The sequence below is a fragment of the Hyla sarda genome, chromosome 1, assembly GCF_029499605.1.
Source record: "Hyla sarda isolate aHylSar1 chromosome 1, aHylSar1.hap1, whole genome shotgun sequence".
NCBI classification, from domain to species: Eukaryota; Metazoa; Chordata; class Amphibia; order Anura; family Hylidae; genus Hyla; species Hyla sarda.
The window spans coordinates 547,477,284-547,492,441 of record NC_079189.1 but is presented as its reverse complement, the minus strand read 5'-3'; the positions used below and the strand labels follow the sequence as shown (position 1 = coordinate 547,492,441).

Here is a 15,158-nt window from a genome sequence, read left to right as displayed (position 1 = left end):
GGTGACCAATGAGACCCTACCAGAGTCTTCCCCATAAAAGCCCTGGGAGGAGTCTCTTCTCTCTCTTAGTTCCTGAGTCTTTGCTGAGTTGTAGTTGAGCCTAAGAGTGTATCTGGAGTCATAGGGGGCCACAAGTCAAGTCTGCAGCCACAAGCTACAAGTCTACAAGTAAGCTAAAGTCACAGCTAGTCTGTCTCCAGTCAAGTCAAGTCAGTCACTGTCATCTACTGTAAAGTCAATGTGGCCTGCACTAAATTATCCAAAACCACTGAAAATCCCAGCAAGCCCTTAAGGTTTCTGAAGTCCCTGGTCAACTCTGTGGGTCTGGCTACACTGTATAGACTGTACCAACTGTCACTCAGTAAAGCTACCATTGTCCATAACTTGGCATCAGAGTCATTATTGCCCCTGTGCCAAGCCCAGGATCCAGCGGTATACCTTCGGGTGGTATTGAGGATAAACCACGCCCTGGCGTCATGAATACAAGGGGTTAATGCCATCTGCCCCAGGGTAATTCCATCTGCCCTGCATCCCACCCCATACCACATACTAGTAGTAGCCCCATTTGGGTAATAGTAGGAATAGCATCCCCCTTAGGTAGTAATAGCAGTCTCCTGCCAAGATTGTTAAAAAAAAAAAAAAAAACCTTCCAAAAAACATACTAACCTGGTTCTCGCACAGTCCACAGTATGGCATCTGCACTCAGCATCTTCTGCGCTCTGTGAGACATGATGATGATGTCACTCATGTTCCGGCACACAGAAGAAGAGATGCTCTGCCTCTTGTCGCTGCTTGCATAATGCCAATGGTTCTTTAATCTGTTAAACACTTGAGTGGAGAATTTAAATATAGGTGTGACAGTAAGATGCGCTTATAGTTAAATGTGTCCCGGATTGTCCTGCCCTGCGCACGGACCAGTCCATCAGGCAAATGCCGGTGTGTCTGATGGCTAGTCTGGCACTGTTTCCATCTACCTATCTATCTGCAGGTTTTCGCTACAATTTAGCTACATGTATGGGCACACTTATACATATCATTTTTCCTCACATATTAATATTTTTATTCTTATTGGAAACTGTTGCTTCTGTAGGACCAATGATAAAATCCACCTGTCTGCGATGTATTAAAGGAGTACTCCAAGATATAAAACTTATCCCCTATCATTAGGATAGGGGATGAGTGTCAGTTTGTGGGGTCCGACCACTGGGACCCCCGCGATTTCCTGTTCAAGGCCCAGTTCTCCTCCTAAATGGGGCGTGCCAACTACAACACAAAGGGATGGCCGACATGCCCCTCCCCCCCATGCAGCCTCATGGGAGAGCTGGAGCGCTGTACTCTCCCATAGAGTTGCATGGAGGAGGGGTGACCCCTGCCGCTTCTTGCGGTGGTCGACACGCTCCATGTAGAAGAAGAGCCAGGGCACTATACAGTGGATCATGGGGGTCCCAGCCGTCAGACAAGCCACGGTCTGACAATTATCCCATATCCTTAGGAAAGGGGATACATTTTTTTATTTTTTATGCCAGAGTATTCCTTTAATGATTGGAAGGAAATTGAATTGCACATCTGCTTATAAAACTTTAAAGGGGTATTCCAGGCAAAACCTTTTTTTTATATATATCAACTGGCTCCGGAAAGATAAATAGATTTGTAAATTGATAATGCTCTTTTAATATATTAAGGCTACTGAGGAATACCACAATATTGGTGAAACGCGTTTAGCCTCGATTTACTACTATTTGCCATAACCATCTATTGCTAATATCAGCCACCTAATCAGCCGATAACGCCTTGCAAGCGCTGCAGTACCCAAATCTGCAGCCCACCAGTGAATAACGTGCTATTCACACCACGAGGACGCCTGCCTCCAGCTGCTCGCTGTTCTTGAGACCAAAGGGCGAAGAGTGCCAAGCGCAAGAACATTCACTTACCCTCTGATATCGGATGCCAGCTCTCTATAATACAGAGATGAACATCGCATGATCCTGAGCCAGTGTACCAACTTCAGCATTTTTCTGGAGGAACCCCTATACCCATACAAGGTTGGTGGTTGCCCTTGCTTGAGTCCGTGCAGGCGCTGATCTATCACAGTCACCGGAGTTTGCCGCTCCGGAACCAGTCAGCTGCCGAGAAACACGGCGAAGACTTCTAATAAGGTACCGCTCTGAGCGTTCTTATATTGTTACCATCTACATTCATAGTAACCGGCTCTCTTCTATTTAAGCGAATGTTACAATTCAAATGATTGCTACAACTGTCACGACTGTATCGCTCATCTGCTACATCTAATAGACATTTTACTTTCACATTGCTGCTATTACAGCACACTAGCTGTATGTGATGAACAGTTCTAATCCTTGTGGCTACTAAATCAGATTACAATCACCATACTGATTTTGGACATTGGCTGACATTGAAACTATTCATTTACTATTTTTTATGAACATTTTTTATATAGGTTGGCAAATATTTTTACCTATTTTTTTTATATAGCACAAGTATTTAATACCTGGGCAAGGGCCCTGCCCAGGTGTTTCAGTATTATTCTTATTCAATTAATAAATGTATATCATTGTTTAAGCTACTTAATTTGCAGGTATATTTTTTATCTATATTATAATTATTTTAATTATTTTAGTAATTATTTTAGACATTATATCTATTGTATTATTTTTTATCTGTCAACTACTATTCTCTATTCTATTTGTCTCTAATCTTTTCCCCCTTGCTATTTCTCCTTTTTTTCTTTTCACTATCCTTGAGGACTGGTCATATAATTCCTTTATTATATCATTTTCAATAGATTTCGTGGTCTTGGGGTAATCAGACCATACCAGTTAACCTCAGGGTAGTTATTGATTGAGCTGCACTGCCCTTTATTCCATTTTTTAGATTTGTAAATTACTTCTATTAAAAAATCTTAATCCTTCCAATAGTTATTAGCTTCTGAAGTTTTCTGTCTAACTGCTCAATGATGATGTCACGTTCCGGGAGCTCTGCATGATGGGAGAATATCCCCATAGGAACTGCACAGCTCCAGGGAAGTGAGTAATCAGAGAGCAGTTAGACAGAAAACAACAACTCAACTTCAGAAGCTAATAACTATTGGAAGGATTAAGATTTTTAATAGAATTAATTTACAAATCTGTTTAACTTTCCGGAGCCAGTTGATATATAAGAAAAAGTTTTGGCCTGGAATACCCCTTTAAAGGGGTACTCCGCCCCTGGCATCTTATCCCCTATCCAAAGGATAGGGGATAAGATGTTAGATCACTGCAGTCCCGCTGCTGGGGACCCCAGGGATCGCTGCTGCGGCACCCCGCCATCATTACTGCGCAGGGCGAGTTCGCTCTGTGCGTAATGATGGGTGATACAGGGGCCGGAGCAGCGTAACGTCATGGCTCTGCCCCTCATGACATCGCGGCCCGTCCCCTTAATGCAAGTCTATGGCAGGGGGCGTGACGACCACCACACCCCCTTCCCATAGACTTGTATTGACGGGGGCGGACCGTGACATCACGAGGGGCGGAGCCGTGACGTAACGATGCTCCGGCCCCTGTATTGCCCGTCATTACGTGCAGAGCGATCTCGCTCTGCTCAGTAATGATAGCGGGGTGCTGCAGCAGCGATCCCCGGGGTCCCCAGCAGCGGGACCCCGGCGATCTGACATCTTATCCCCTATCCTTTGGATAGGGGATAAGATGTCTAGGGGCTGAGTACCCCTTTAATTGGTAAGAGCATTTTTTAAGATTTTAACCGCTGATCCAAACTTCCAAGCAGTTTTGTAGAATATTTATATTTTATTAATGTTTGAAAGGTTCCTAAAGACAATTTATTTGATTAATGGATAAAAGCATGCTTACAGCAATGGAATTTTTTGATGATATCGCTGCTTGACCACAAGTTCAAAGTTTATATTATTTTTCTGAAGGAAGTGTGTTCTGACAATTAGATCTTGAATCCCACTTGTAAATATAGTTTATAAAAACTTATATATGACTTGAGTATTGGCCCCTAGCCAGGGGTGCTGCCTTTATGAAAGAAAGTTTGTCAATCTATCCCTAATGTCCCCTGTAACTGCATAGTGTTCTTTCAGTACAACCTTGTATTAAGAGCAAAGGTTTGAATTAAATAAGAATAAGTACTTGTATTGCCCAAATAGTGAAAGAATGCCCAGCTGGTGCATACTCTTCCGAGTTCATAAATCCTACTGTTACGCCGAGCGCTCCGGGTCCCTGCTCCTCCCCGGAGCGCTCACGGCGTCTCTCTCTCTGCAGCGCCCCGGTCAGACCCGCTGACCGGGAGCGCTGCACTGACATTGCCGGCGGGGATGCGATTCGCACAGCGGGACGCGCCCGCTCGCGAATCGCATCCCAAGTCACTTACTCGTCCCGGTCCCCGGCTGTCATGTGCTGGCGCGCGCGGCTCCGCTCTCTAGGGCGCGCGCGCGCCAGCTCTCTGAGACTTAAAGGGCCAGTGCACCAATGATTGGTGCCTGGCCCAATTAGCTCAATTGGCTTCCACCTGCTCCCTGGCTATATCACATCACTTCCCCTGCACTCCCTTGCCGGATCTTGTTGCCTTGTGCCAGTGAAAGCGTTTAGTGTTGTCCAAGCCTGTGTTACCTGATCTCCTGCTATCCATATTGACTACAAACCTTGCCGCCTGCCCCGACCTTCTGCTACGTCTGACCTTGCCTCTGCCTAGTCCTTCTGTCCCACGCCTTCTCAGCAGTCAGCGAGGTTGAGCCGTTGCTAGTGGATACGACCTGGTTGCTACTGCCGCAGCAAGACCATCCCGCTTTGCGGCGGGCTCTGGTGAACACCAGTAGCCTCTTAGAACCGATCCACCAGCACGGTCCACGCCAATCCCTCGCTGACACAGTGGATCCACAACCTGTAAGCCGAATCGTGACACCTACTACATTAGTGCCCCATTTCCTAGATCAGAGCCCCAGCACCTAGATAAAGCCATGCAGTAACCAAGTAGAGCTACGAACCACAACAAATGACGACGAGGATGGGATGGATAAGTATATTGATTGTATCATTTCTACACTAAATATTCATGTATCACTTGAGTAGATTCATGCTAGTTTGCTAAACATAGAGTATGTATTAATGCTTGTATGTATGTCTTATTTGGTTTAGCTAATTAATGTTTTATTAAATGTTAAACAATTACATTAATGTGGTCTATGGTGACAGGAGGTGCTCCAAACCAAAATGCAGTTGTGCACATACATTGGAGTGGAGGATCTTCCCTTGTGGACCACAATATGGGTTCACTCCTGTGGTAAATGTAAACAATGACATTAGCTAACCCTCAAAACTGATGTAAAACTGAGACATTAGCCAGTGTATCCTTATATGAAGGACATACCTCAGCCCACACACCACGCCAAGGTTTCTCAAATGGTGCGAGACCTAACACTAAACTACCTACCTGGCCAGATAAGTAAAGCCAGAAACCAAATTACAATAGCCTTAAATCCGACTTGTAGACTGCTCCTCAGTTACCTCCAGTGTGAACTAGGCACACATACAATGGGAGGGGGGAGGCAGGCTACAAGCCCCACCCTGGTTGGTTCATATATAACCGGCCTCACAGGTGAAACCTTAATGCTACGAAGCAAGATAAAAGGGTGCATTGGTATAAGCCTAAACAAAGAAATGGCTTATATTTACATGAACATGGTTATAGCAGGAAACCCTCAACCCCAAGTAGAGTTGTGCACCTTCGCTGGGATAGAGGTCCTGCACTTGTGATCCGTTGCTATGGACAATCCCCAGCAAAAAAATGCATTCAATGGAGGATGCCTGCAAACAGTCACAAGTACCACAGTTGCATCCTGACACCAGATAAATGTGTGTGGATGCGCAAAACATGATTAACATTAAAACAATTACATTAATGTGGTCTATGGTGATAGGAGGTGCTCCAAACCAAAGTGCAGTTGTGCACCTACATTGGAGTGGAGGACCTGCCCTTGTGGACCACAATATGGGTTCTCTCCTGTGGTAGATGTAAACAATGTTATCAACTTTGCTGGTTACCGAGTGATTGGTAATTTGGTGGGATACACTGCTGGTACAAGACATTTCTGCCAAAATACCTTGTACAATTATTTTATAGTTGTGCAAAACTTAATCAGTGTTTCTGGGTGTTTACAAACATATTTAGGCCCTATAAATTTAGCCTGTACTTCCTGCTTCTGTTTCATATAGTTGGTAGCCATTTTGGGGACTCTAACAAAGAAAGCACATGGTCTGGGGAGGGGCATGTTTTGTTGTACTCTTATTCTAAAAACCACAATTGATGTAGTCAGAAGGATTTGCCACAATAAGTGAAGCTGCAGACAGGTTTATCACCCTAGAACCTCAACAAAGGGTGTAGTCGGCAGGATTTTGCCGGAAATAGAGTATTGGCCGGTAATAACCAAATTGACAATAATAGTTTAATTACTTTTCTAATTTGATAATAGAAAAAATTTGTATATGTTCCAGTGTAATTGTGTGAGTCTGCAAGAGACTTATTCTTAAACGGTGACCTAAGGATTATTGCCTTGGACCAGGAGGAAGCTCTTACAGATTTTTTTGTATGATACAATAGGTTAATCTGTTAGATGTGGTTATCACGTGTAGTACTGTACTAGCTATACAGGACCCTCATAGACTGTTAGCAATAGCATTGCTTTTGTAGGTAATGGTTGGTTGCATTGCATACAGAATAGTTATTAGACACACATTGTAAAGCATATAGAAAGTCTCCTGTTACAAGTCTACTGTTACATGTTACAAGATTGTGATTGTACCTTAGTTGTGTATGCTATAACTCTCCACTATATTCTCTAGTGTGGGAGGGCATACACACAAGTGTTTGTACAAGATACCCCAGTGTAGCCTGTTTGTGTATGTGTTAGTAATTGTCCTGCCATCAGATACTGTACTTGAGATTCTGTTGTTCAGAATGAGTTTCCTTAGGAAGAAGTTGAGTGCATTGATGGAGGATAGAAGGCCCAAATTTGGGTCTGTATCCCATTGGGCTACCACTATGGGCAGATGGAATGCCATAACGGATGAGCTTATATGTTTTAGTTTGCCCGTGTATCCAGAGGTAGGAAAAGAAATAGGAGGTATGGCATTAAAGTTGGATTTAGGGGTTTATACCAAAAATTAGAGCTGAGCCGCGGCAGAGGTTGGTTGGATTCTTTTACATGCCCTAAAATGTGAGGTGCAGAGAAATGAGGGACTTGAGAAAGAGTTGCAGACAAAAACACAGAGCATCCTTGATAGAGATAGGCAGATGCACATGCTGGAATCAGAGTTACTGGAATGGGAAAACCAATGTATAGATACTGATGAAAAACTGTCTCAGTCTTCTGCTGAGATCCAGGAGCTGAGGAATAAAATTGCTACTAGGTCACAATTAGAGACTGGCATGAAAAGTGAGTTCTACAAAATGGTATCTGGTGTGGCCTCTTCCCATAATTCACAGCCCCATTCCACAGCAGATTTACCCTCTGAAAAGGTCTGTGTTTCATCAAGCGCAAATCAGGGGGCGCTAGAGAGTGAGAATGTAGAAGTTCCCAGAGCTGGTTTTGAATTACATTAATTGAATAGCAACAATGTAAAGTACAAAGTGAATTGGAGCAGATTAGGAGTTGTTAGAAGTGTGTCTTTAGCAGTGAAACGGTATAGATAATCTATGAGGGATGACACCAAGAAAGCATATACAGCTAAAGTGCTAAAGACTTGTTTTGCATGTGGTGTTGTAGGCCATATTGCTAGATACTGTAAAGCACATAGAAACAAAACTCAAAGTAAATACTGTCCAGCTAAATGTAATAGATGTGGTCTTAGTGGCCATATCTCCACAAGTTGCTATTCTACTGGAAACATGATGCAGAAGGAACCAGGTAAATCCAGAAATATACATTCTTCCTCCAAGCAACGTTTTCCAGAGAAACCGCTCCGCTACCCCAATAAACATCACCTTGTTTATTCCCATGAAAGATGACATTACAAAATGCATGTTCCTACAACAGGTTCAAGGTAAGCTTAGGGAGTTATGTGCACAAGTAGCAATACTCTTACAGAAACCATATATACAGGCAGAAACTTCCATGCCCCCTGTTGATCAGGCAAAAGTCACCCAAGCTATTCCAGTAAAGGTAGATACTTAGGTATCTGCACGTTTAGCAAACGGGGGAAGGGAGACTAACGAGTACAAAATTGCCACCTTCCTTTTGCATGTAAATAATGTTTCACTTGTTTTGTCTTTCAGGAAAAAATGGAGGCACATAAGATACTGACTGTGTGCAGCTAAACTTTCTTTTCTGGCCACTAGGGCCATACCATAGGCTTACATGTACAAATGGCAATACTTTTGTTGGTTTAGTTTGACATTTATAGGAGCCTACCCAAATTTGTGGGGAAACAAATTAGTAATAAACCAGCTAACCACTTTGATTTTTCAAGAGGTGGGGGAGGTTTAGCAAAAGCTATTCCTTGCACTAGAAGGCAATATGCCTAGAGGGACTGAGGCAACACTCACACTCACAAATTAGTTAGCAATGGTTGGAATAATGCTGGGAAAGTGAGTATGGATATGCAGAGTGGAGTACAACTGTGTCTAGTGTTGGGTTTTACCAAGGTTCACTGATCAGCACAGGCAGAAGAGAATCTCTGATGGGTCTGGAAATACTGAAATTGTATTGTTGGAAAGTGACTCTAAACCTGTTTATTTTCCATTCAGCAGATTTGTGGCAGTGTAACCCCGCTCAACCCATGGACCTCCAACCAGAAGAATCCAAGCTCACCACAAACAGATGACCAGATGACCAATGCTTCTAATGGAGTGAAGAAGGCTATCCATTCCCCAGTATCCCATGGTTGGAAGATGACAAGGATCAAGTCGTCAAGACTAGGTTTGGATGACATCACGAGACAGGAGAACCCAGAACCAAAGGATTCCCTCCAGCATATTTTGGAAATGGCTTTTGGACACCACAAAGGACGTTTTAAATAAACTGTCTCAAGAGAAGCTACAAATGAGGACAGAAGCTGCATCAATCGCCTAAGCCCTAGACTATCCCTTTACTGCCAACAGTAGAGTCTGTGAATATGAAATGCTACAGCTACATGGTAAACAACATAAACCATGATCTATGTAAGCTGACAGCAAGAATCTTGGGCTACCTATTGTTAACTTAATAACTTGTGAATACTGAACTTAGAAGGTTACCGATCCGGCAGGCAACTCTAATGTGGTTTTGTGGTATAGGACCAAGAGGTGGAATATTATGGCAGTCTATTTTGTGATCCTCTACCAGAAAGCCGCATGGCGTTTAACCCCTTAAGGACCAAGCCCATGTTAACCTTAAGGACCAGGCCAATTTTATTTTTGTTTTTTCCTCCTCGCCTTCTAAAATCCATAATTCTTTTATATTTCCATCTACAGACCCATATAAGGGCTTGTTTTTTGCATGACCAATTGTACTTTGTAATGAAACCTCTCATTTTACCATAAAACATACAGCGAACCCAAAAAAGTTTTTTTAGGGAGGAAATTTTAATGAAAACCACAATTTTGCACATTTTGGAGTGTTTTGTTTTCACACTGTACACTTTACGGTAAAAATTACATCTGTTCTTTATTCTGTGGGTCAATACAATTAAAATGATACCCATGGCTAGATACTTTTATATTTTTGTACTGCTTAAAAAAAATCTAAAACTTTTGGTACAAAATCAGTAATCTAAAATTGCCCTATTTTGACCACCCATAACTTTTTCATTTTTCCACATATAGGGCTGTATGAGGACTTATTTTTTGCGCAGTCATCTGTACTTTTTATCGATACCATGTTTTCATATATAAAACTTTTAGATTATTTTTTATAAAAAAAAATTATAAAATGTGACAAAAAAGCTGCATTTTTGGATTTAAAAAAAAAGATTTTTTTTACGTTTATGCTATCCACTGTACAGGATCATTATCGTTACATTTTGATAGTTCTGAAATTTACGCACGCGGCCATACCAAATATGTTTATGGAAAAAAAATTCCGCTTTTTGGGGGTAAAATGGGAAAAACTGACAATTTTCATTTTTATTGGGGGGAGGGGATTTTCACTTTTTTTTTTTTCAACTTTTTTCTACACTTTTTATGTCCCCATATGGGACTATCTATAGCAATCCTTTGATGTATAGGACATAGCACTGATCAGTATTATCGGTGATCTTCTGCTCTGGTCTGCTCGATCTCAGACCAGAGCAGAAGACCCCGGGAGACGGCCGGAGCCAGGTAAGGGAACCTCCAGCCGCCATGCTGGATGATTGGATCGCCGCGGCAGCGCAGCGGGCGATCTGATCATCTATTTAAAGTACCGCACTGCTGCAGATGCCGTGATCTGTATTGTAGTGATTGCGGATGTCGGCTATTACCGGCGGGTCCCCAGCTGCTGCTAACCGATGCTCGCGGTCATACACAGGACGTAAATGTACGTCCTGGTGCGCGAAGTACCACCAAACCAGGACGTACATTTACGTCCGTGGTCGTTAAGGGGTTAAACAAAGGCAAGATGGAGGGTCTTTGAGAGGGTCTCCTAGGCATGCTTACAGGGGCCTTTTGTAACCTTAGTCAAAGACCACCTGTGGGCTGGATAGGGGCGGAGAAAACAACATAAAAGGCATTGCTAGGCGAATGAAGGTCTCTGTCTCTTCCAGGACAGCATACCATCACACCTTCCATTCAAATTCCTGGTGGGAGCTATTGATCAACAGAAGGAATGCAGATACTTGTCCACTGCCTCTGCTCCATTTTCATACTTGCTGTAAAGGTTCCCCGAAGCTAAGTATTAAGGAAAATCCACCCAAATAGCCACCAGATAGTGTCTTCTGCTATAATTGTTGTACATGTGTTTCCTTACACTGCAGATTTAAGTTTCTAGCTATTTAGTATTATCTTTTTCTCTTTTTCCTCTCATACTTAGAGTGTGTTTAGTTAGTTGTATATTAAACATCTTTATTTCTGCCAGTATTTGGGTGTGCAGTGTTAATTTGCGCATTGGATATTAGGATATAACTCTCCCCAAATTCCTGACAAATAGGTTGGTCTGTGGGGTGCTATGAATGCATTTGGTCTCCAGAAATACTGCTAACCTTTGGAGCCAAATCCAATTCTACCCCAGAACCACGAACCACAACACCTGCCTTGGCTGATTGATGCACAGGGTTTAGCTTCCAGCACTGAGCCCTTCACATTAATCAGACAAGGCAGGGAGAAGTGGAGGAGGAAGGAGGCTTGCATGCTGTAGCTCAGCACTGCCACCTTGACACTTGAGCTCTTAGCTTAAAGGAAAACTGTCAGTCTTTTCACCCACACTAAACTCAATACACTGGGTTATAGTGTGGGCGAACAGATCCAATGAGGGGTCGCTTACTGAAATCTATCCAGTAGGTCCTGAGATATGTCCCCCAGAAAATCACGCAGAGGAGGTGGTGCTCCGCCCACTCAATTTACATATTTATTGTCTGTGTCTCCACTTCACTAGACCCCTGCATGCGATTCACAGTATTTAGCAGAGGACTGGGGGACATATCTCAGGACCTAGAGGACATATTTAAGTAAGTGACCCCTCATTGGACTCCTGTTCACCCAAACTATAACCCAGTGGATTTAGTGTGGGTGAACAGGCTGACAGTTTTCCTTAAATATAAAACTGGCAGATTTACTACTATATGTTTTTTTAATAGCTCAGAATGTTGTAAAATAGAAAATAGGACATAATGATCGTACTGGTCCCATCACTCCTGTTCCAATGCCGCCAGGGTTGCCCACTAATCTCTACTTTCCAGTCCCTCGACACTAAACGTATGACTGCTGTAGCTAATTACTGGCCACAACTGCAATCCCCTTCAGCCAGTGATTGGCTGTAGTGGTCACATGTCTATGTCAAAAGAAATTATGAAGTAGAGACTGGTAAGAGACCCAGGAAGCCTTAGAATGGGAGTGATGGGGGATCAGTATGGGGAGTATGGTTTGTTACAACATTATGTTACTTCTGTGCAACACCTTTATCTTTTATGATATATGTTTCTTCTTTTCTCCCACCCACTTTCTGTCTTCTCTAAATCTTTACATTTGTTAAATATTTGGGTAAATGGGTTGTTACCACAAACATAAATAGGTCTAAACTAATGCTTTATGTTAAATTAAACTTATTTCCAGTGTACAAGGATTTCTGAAAATGTCCTGTTTGAGAAGGGAGATTGTGGGTAAGTGTGTGCTCTGTTGCCTGGCAACAGCAGGGTCACAGTTCAGAGAGGAAACCAGGAAGTGAACACTACAGAGATGTAGCTCGTTGTACCTAAAAAAACAACACACGTGTACTCCTTTTACTTTACCTATATATCCCCGCTGAGCTCTGTCCCATTCAGGGTCCATTCAGCAGCAAACAAATGGACCCTTTGCACAATGGACACTACTAGTTCTTAACGGATCCCGTTGACTTGAATTGGGTGCATCGGGTGTTCGTTATTTTAGGTTAGTTTAGTGGAGAAAAATACTGGACATGCAGTATTTTCTTCTCCACTCAATTCCTGTATTGTAGCAACAGAGCTCAGCGGTAATGAGAAGGTAGCCGAAAGGAGCTACTCATTTTGGAAAGCCCCCTTTTGTTACAAGAGTCTCCCAATAATCACAGAGAACAACCTGTGGCATCTACAGCTTTAAAATGGGGGGGCAGGACATATGGTGGCTAGATTATAACAATGGCACATGGGGAATTATAACAATGGCACATTTATACACCGCGGGTTCAAATTATCTCTTGGAGCATCCGGGTGGCCTCTTCTCTCTTCCTGTCTTTTCCTCCGACACATGATCTCTTGTAGGTTGCCTGAATATTGCAGTGACCACAAGAGTGATTGACAGGGTGAGGAACCAATGGCTCTCTGCTCTGTCAATCAGCCGAGCACCTATAGTTAAATGTGTCCCAGACTGGCCATGAATAAGCCAATCAAATTTGGGGGGGGGGGGGGGGGGGTACATGGGAGGGGCACAGCCTGGTGTAGTGGGTGCCACGGCCCCTTCTGCCCCCCCCCCCCACATGGCAATGCCATTGAGATTAACTGTAAACTGTGGCAGCAAGTATTCAATTCCCCTGCAGTGCTACCACAAGAGAACTAAAGTATTGCACAGTGGCCATTGAAACGTCCAATCCACAGCAGGGTCTTTCTGACTGTATTGACAGAGAAAGACTGCTAGACTGGAGATTAATCTGAATAAAAAAAAATGGGAAAGAAGAGGAATCGCCCAAGGCAACCAATCACAACATTGCATTATATTTTCCATTGCATTTTACAAGAGGCCTGAGAAAATTCTGAGCTGGCATTGGTTTGTTGTTCTGAAACTGAAATCTAAACATCCCCCATCCCGTAATGTAGAAGCCCAGCACATTATGTCATTACATAGAAAGAAGGCAAAGCAAACAGAGAGACACAGAGGCCTTGTGATCAGTGTTTATCATACATAGATTCAGATAAGAGGGATTGTGCACCATGTGACACATTAGAAAGCCCAGGGATGTAGAAGCATTAAATAAAATGTAAAGGTCAGGACAACCTGTCCCTGAAAACCGAGAAATTATAACAAATACAACAAATATACCTATTATTTTAATTAAAAACAATTGTGTACTGGCTGAATAAATGTCATTGTGGACACCTTGTATAATCTGATAAGTCATTTACTGGTGTTAAAAAAGTCATCTTATATTCCTTATGGCATTTATTTATTTATTTATTCATGTAGTTATTTATAAAGCTAAGATACAGCATACCTCTCCTATTAGACATTGTTATATTTATTTATTAAATACATTCGTTGTAGCATAGATGAACAGAAACTGGGGACGTGGGAGCTTTAAGCTTGTGAATATATGGACTTGAGACTTATTGAGCTGACATTTACTTTTTTATACTGTTTATTGTTCAGGAGCACTGGTCCTATAACCAGCCCCGCTTACAGGAAGCATGGAAAACAAGAGGAAATTATTATTATTTTTTTTTTATGAAGTGCACTTTACGGTAAAAATGTAATCTATTCTATAGGTCGTTACGATTAAACTGATATCCATGGTTGCATGCTTTTCTTTTATTGTATTGCATTTTAAACACAAATAAGTATGAATTGCTATATTCTGACCCCTATAACTTTTTTTATTTTTCTGTATTCGTGTACCTTTTCTATTTGGAGTGCTGCTTTCCTGGACTTGTATGTATATGTATGTATGTATATATATATATATGTATATATATATATATATATATATATATATATATATATATATCTTTTTTATCCGTTTTTTTTCAGAGATATGTGATTTTTTTTTGTTTTTTATGCGAAAAGGGGGTGGTTTAATTTTTTTATTAGATGAAAAGCTTATTTATATATATTTTTTTTTAAACTATTTTATTTACACCTTTTAAATCTTTTACATGCACTATTCAGATTGCTAACACTGAATAATGCTATACTTTTGCTGGGGATCTACTGATTGAGCCAGGGCCTGTACGGAGCAGGTAGGAGGATTTCTGGTGGGCAAACAAACAGATCGGATCCACATAAGAAGATAAATGATGAAGCACTCCCCCATAATTTGCTGTAAAATCTTTAGGCTTTATTCCAAATAGAAGTAAAGAACAAACAGGTACAGGAGCACAGGGAGCTTGGTGGAACAGGTGAGGTCCACCTATGTATGTTGAGGGGTGCCAACTGAGCAGAGACACTGTCATTGCAGCGCTTGAGTACCATTGTTGCTGATCATGGCACTTAAGGGTTTAATGACAGAGAATGGCAAGAATGCTGCTCTTCTTCATTGACTGTAAGTGCACGGCTGCTGATAGCATCTGTCATTTACAGTCTTAGAAGCGAGTACAGCTCCTGTGCTCACTTCACAATTGGAACACTTCTCAGTTTGCTTTTCAATTTCCCTACAAAATAATATTTTTTTGGTTGTGCCATACATTTTAGGGTAACATTAAAGGTATTATTACAAAGTACAACTGGTCGCTCAGAAAACAAGCCCTTACATGAGTCTGTGGATGGCAAAATAAAAGAGTTATGACTCTTAGAAAGAGAGGAGGAAAACT

The 15,158-nt window shown here is 42.0% G+C and overlaps 1 long non-coding RNA gene across 1 annotated transcript; it reads left to right on the top strand.

Moving 5' to 3' along the window:
* Positions 1–11,548: 11,548 nt before the first annotated feature.
* LOC130311233 (uncharacterized) lies at positions 11,549–14,137 on the top strand. Its single transcript, XR_008859650.1, has 3 exons — positions 11,549–11,630; positions 12,235–12,281; positions 14,002–14,137. It is a non-coding gene; the product is annotated as an uncharacterized LOC130311233 (long non-coding RNA).
* Positions 14,138–15,158: the final 1,021 nt, after the last annotated feature.